This window comes from Rhipicephalus sanguineus, chromosome 3, assembly GCF_013339695.2.
Source record: "Rhipicephalus sanguineus isolate Rsan-2018 chromosome 3, BIME_Rsan_1.4, whole genome shotgun sequence".
Taxonomy (NCBI): domain Eukaryota; kingdom Metazoa; phylum Arthropoda; class Arachnida; order Ixodida; family Ixodidae; genus Rhipicephalus; species Rhipicephalus sanguineus.
Window position 1 is genome coordinate 185,278,934 of NC_051178.1, and position 5,745 is coordinate 185,284,678.

Below are 5,745 nucleotides of genomic sequence, written 5' to 3' on the forward strand. Positions count from 1 at the left end.
CCCCAGCGCAACGTGGGAAAAAGGAAGGCCAGGGCGGCGGCGCTCCTACGTCGGGCAACAGAACTTCCTGGCGGCAGCTGCTTCGTAGACGCGGCCCAGTATGCCAACAGCAATAGTTTTGCAGCAGTGTCGATCAACCACAGGTGTTCGACCGTTAACGCCGCTACGGTACGATGCTCGTCGTCGTGTGCGGCCGAGCAAGTGGCCATCGCCTTGGCCCTTCTGGATGATAAACATGAACATATATTTAGCGACTCCAGGGCAGCCATCCGCGCCTTCGGCGTTGGCGTCGTGTGTAAGGAAGCCTGTCGCATATTGGAGGACAAAAGCATCACCACCCACACTCTCACGTGGTTCCCCGCTCACATGGGATCCACCAGGGGAGGCTCCACAAACCTGAACGAGCTGGCCCACTCCACGGCGCGAGGTCTCGCTTTCCGCGACCACTCCCTCGCCGGCCCGCAGTTGTGGAGAACAGAGATCATCCGACCACTTACAACGAAATTACGCGGCACTTCTATCTCGGCAGAAGAGATTTTCCCCTTCCTAACAAGAAATTAAGTCGAGCGCAGGCATTGACTCTCAGGTTACTCCAGACGGGTTCGTATCCCAGCCCGGCTTTATTACATAAAATTTATCCCGACATTTATTCCCATAGCTCCTGCAGGCACTGCAACGAATTCGCTAGCCTAGACCACATGATCTGGCGTTGCCCCTCGTTACGGGGCACGGACCAGTCCAATGAAGACAAGTGGCTATCCGCTATCAAGAGCCCCGATGTCGGGGCTCAACTATGGGCCGTTCAGAGGGCCCATGATGCGGCGGTCGGGCTTGACCTGACTGTCCCAACGTGGGAGCGGCCCACTGCGCGTTGAGTCGTGCACCTCAGGACTTACAAGAAAGTTGCGCATCCATCCATCCATCTTGTTGCAGCGCTTACCCACGACAAAGAAACTGGACAAACAGCGGCTGGTTTAAACATTCTTTTTTTCGACGATCGTCTTAAGCAGACTAAAAGTTAAAATGTAAGGATAGTAATGCACATAGGGTAAACCATAGTGCGTAGAATATATAAATTTTCAGGAATAGTTTCAAATACAAAATGTAGCGAATCACCCTCTCGAAATCTTAAATCTGGATAGTTTTGTGAGGGAGAAATGTATGTAAATGTACATGTGCACCCGTATTTATTGGAGTTTTGTTTCAGTTATAAATTCGAAATAAATAGACGAGAACATTTCTATTGGCTTACGTTCATTTCGGAAACGACAGAGAGTAGACGCTTCAAGGCGGTAGGCTTACCAAGCCCACCAAAGGGACAATTCCTAAACTTCTATTAGATGCGAAGCATCTCTTGCTCGGGGGGTATGTCCCGCGGCCTTGGCGTCCGTACTAACACTACACATGCGCAACTGTCCTCCTTCCCTCTCCCCAACAGCTGCGCGTTACTCTCTCCACTTCTCTCCCAGCACCTGCTTGCGCTTCTGCGTTCTCACTTCTGCTCTCGCGGCGCATGCGCTACTCTCCTCCTCCAGTCTCCTCTCCTTCAAGTGTGAATATAAAGCGGGTAGAGCGCTGCGCACGGAACCAGCGCTTGCTTCGGTTGACGCCTCTGAAATGCGGGCTCGACATGCCGAAATCCTCTCCTGCGCAACGCCGCAATGAGCGCCAGCGCATGCGCGTCCCCTCCCCCTCTCTCTCCTCTCCTACGCTGCCCCCCTCTCGGGTGCCTGTCGACCGCGTTCCCCGCTCGCCCTGTGAGAATTAACGGCCAGGCTAGAGGGAAGACACGACGCGCGTAGTGTTCCTCTTCGCGTTCCACGACGCGAGGTCGGTAGCATGCCCAACGAACGCCAACGGTACGCGATCGTGCAAGTGCTGCGGCTTCGAATCGCCTCATGATCCCTTTTAGCGGGAGATGGTGTAAATTTTTTCTCAAGCGTGCTGCTGCTCTACAAACATGTTTATATAGCCTCGTTGCAGAACAAGCTAAAACATCTTGGAGAAAACATCACAGGATGACTACCCATGTTAATGGGTAGTCATCCTGAGAACGCCACAGAAAACGACATAGGTGATAACCGGGCACACTATATTTAACGTGTATAATCAAGGAGCCAAGAAGCTTCCGTACCAACGGTATTGTGGAAAAAAAGCACGGCGCTTTTTCCCAGATAAAAACAAAATTAGGTACACGCAAGGCGCGTTGAGGAAATATTACACGTGCGTGGGCAAACAACATGTGTTCCACTACATAACACATTGCAGTGAAAGACGTAGTGTCTTGAAAGCTTGTAAAGCAGAGCAGTCTTTGCAAAATAAAAGCAGTGAAAAGTACGCCCATCATCTGCAAAAGCGCTTAATGACGCGAACGCCGTTGGTTGCGTGAAAGAGTACTGAACCTCGAGCTATGTTCAGTAATCCTGCCGCCGCGCGTGTCGTCGAGCCTTGATTCCAGCGTCTTCTTCATGTATTCCATACTGCGCCTGATCGTCGCCGACGAGCGCCACCTTTCCATCTTGGTGCACTCGACAGTGGTGGCATGCGGTAGACCACGCTGGGCGACCATCGACGCTAGAAGAAGGCCGCCGGCCACCGCGTGCACCAGGTCAGCCCGCCCGAGCCTCTGGAACTCCTGCACTACCGTGGCGAGCAAAGCTCCTAGACGTCCACAGGCGAAGACCCAACACACAGCCGTGCCGCGAACGGCCGCCGGGAACAGCTCGATAGCGTAAACGAGACACAAGACCGAGCCGGAGTAGAAGAGCGACGAAGACATCATGACCAGGGTCTGCCTCAGGAGACCGGGATCCGCGTCAACGGCTAGACTCAGCAGGCACTCAAGCACGCTGAGCACTGCAAACCACACATTCATTACAGTCTGCATGGTAAGCCTGGTGATCATGAAATCCATCACTGCGTAGCCTAACAAATTCAGGAGAAACGAACCCAGAGTGTACCGAGGCTCTTTCGGATTCGGATGAGCGAACGTTGGGACGAAAGCGGATAACGTGATGGAGAAATACGACAGGCTCAAAATGAAAGCGCGTCGCCGAATGGAGTACCCGCCGAGCATGTCCTCGTCGATGGAAGGCAGGCGCACGGCGTTCCTGGCCATCGCCATCTTGAGCTTGTCCGTAACCGATGCGGCGTAGTGGATGGGAAAGTGATTTATAGTAGCGGCACTCAGCATAACCGCCTCAGCCTCCTGGAAGCGCGCCTTCGCTATCAGCCAGCGGGGTGACTCCCAGACGACGCAGAAGGACGGCAGCATGAGCACGGTCGGAAGCATGAAGATCGTCTGCTTCAGCCTCCAGTCGACCTCGAGCGGCGCTATGGTGGCGTACCATATGTCGGAAACAAGTAGTCCTAGAGTTCCGGCGAAGATAACGCGGAGCGGCCGGTTATTATGCGTGGTGACCTCGAAGGCGGACATGACTGTAATGTTCATGACAGCGGTGACGCTTCCCGAGCTGACGAACTTCACTGCCACAAACGCCACGAAGCTCTTCGAAAGGCAGCCGGCAACGGTAGAGACGACGAGTATGGCCACGCCCGCCAAGAGCACTGGCGTTCGACCTACGCTGTCGGCGAGCGATCCGGCCACGATTGTGAACAGGCAAGAACCGAAGCAGTGGACAGCTATCATGACGTCGACGAGTATCCGCCTCTGACAGACGAGGTTCCAGTCGCTCACGATGCTAGTGCGCGCCAGCTCGCCATCATCGCTGTACTCCCACTCTCTGCAGATGATGGTGTCGAGGGTACTGCCATTTAGCGCTTGCGGGTTCTCGTAGCGGCGACAGCGGCTCAGTTGGCCATCCGCTTCCTCGGGAAGCAGTAAATCTCTCCATTCGACCGAAGAGATGTTGTAATGTGGAGGCGGCGCCGGAAGCTTGGGACCAGTACTCGACGTCTCTCAGAATCAAGCGGAACACAAAACCGTGGAGGTTCGCGAGGAAGGGAGCGATGGTGCAGAGCAGTAACAGGCGCCTTTGGAAAGTGCCGTGGCCGAAGGCGTCGTAGCAGTCGAAGGACTCGCTGGTCAAGAGATCCTTGGACATCAACCGTCGCGGACCAGAATGTCCATGCCTCACGCGTGCGCAGCGTTTTCCTTGAGAATCAGCTATCGTGCAGTCTTTGCAATGGCTGGATACGTGCTTGCTTGCTTGCTTGTTCCCGTTTGTTGGCACTTACCCACTACGGGGGATCGGCCATGAAACCGGCGGTTAAGTTAATGAATTTTTTTAATACATATAAAGAATGAGGAATAAATCAGTTGCCGAATGAATAAACGAAATTTTAAGAATGACTAGTCGGTATAGATTAAGGAGCAGAATAATAGCACAATATGAGAAAAAATGAACGAATGAATGAAAGGAAGTCTGGAGTACCAAATTTTGTTAAGGAATAAGTTAACAGGGAATTCTTCGTGTCTCACCGAGAAATTCGCATAGGGCTGAGAAGACGTTACTGTTGCTGAAGCCAAGAGAAGAAGCCCCAAGGGAAAGAATATTTTGATAATTCAGACTAATTCTTAAGTTTCTGAATAACATTTCGAAATGCTTTTTTCTATGCCTAAATGAATGACGGCACCCGCTCTTACTTCTCTCGCAGGACTATCGTGCGCGATTAACTGATTTCACTCCATTTTGTGAGTTTGCGACGGCGCATGCAGAGATAACAAACTGTAGCCGACAAGCGCGAAGTCTTGATAGGTTAATAATAATAATATCTGGGGTTTAACGTCCCAAAACCACGATATGATTATGAGAGACGCCGTAGTGGAGGGCTCCGGAAATTTCAACCACCTGGGGTTCTTTAACGTGCACCTAAATCTAAGTACACGGGCCTCAAACATTTTTGCCTCCATCGAAAATGCAGCCGCCGCGTCTTGATAGGTGGCGAGCGCTGGTGAGAGAGCTTCTTTGACGCACGAGGAGATGCTGCACGATCTCGTGCTGCGGTGACAATGATAACCCCAGTCAACAGAAGATATGTCAGCATGTTGGCAATGGTCTTCAAGCGAGTTGTAAAGCAGTAATAAGGTGCGGCGAGTGAGATGCCTATAGTTCGCATTTAAAGGACCACTGACACAAAAATTTTGCACCTTGTTTTTTTTTTTTGTTGCAATAGATAGCTTATGATCCACTTATCACGGCTGCAAACCTCGATTGCACGAGTGCGCGACGGTTATTTATTTAGAGGCGTTTTTAGAGCGCCCAGTCGCAGTTTCGGTTTCAAAGAGCACCGAGCTAGGCAGCTACTTCCGGAGGACGGATAACCACAGCTGGCCACGTGAGCACGCAAAATTGTGACGTAGGCAGCGCGCGAGCGTGGGTGCAATGGGCGCCGAACCAGGTCAAGTGGCGCCAGCTATGGAGGATTAGAAACAACTAACAAACGCGTGATCTATGTCCTCCGAGCATTCGGAAGCGCCCATCTCGACTCGCTAAGCTTACAGCATCGATTATTTGACTATGGCTCTCAAAAACGGCGCCGAATCGGGATGAATACATTGCTGTCGAAGCTTAAGGGCATGAATCTAAAGCAAATGGAAGCATCAGTTCGGAACTTGCACGTTACAGAGCGCACGGCGGCCACTTGATAGATTCGAGGTGGACGACAACCGCTTTTGGCAGTGCTGCCATGTTTTTTCGGAGGCGCGAATGCCTCGCCGGCGAAGCTTTGCCGTGCAAGTTGGACAGCTCTCGCGCGTGCGGCGAAGGCCGACGTTCTGCGGCA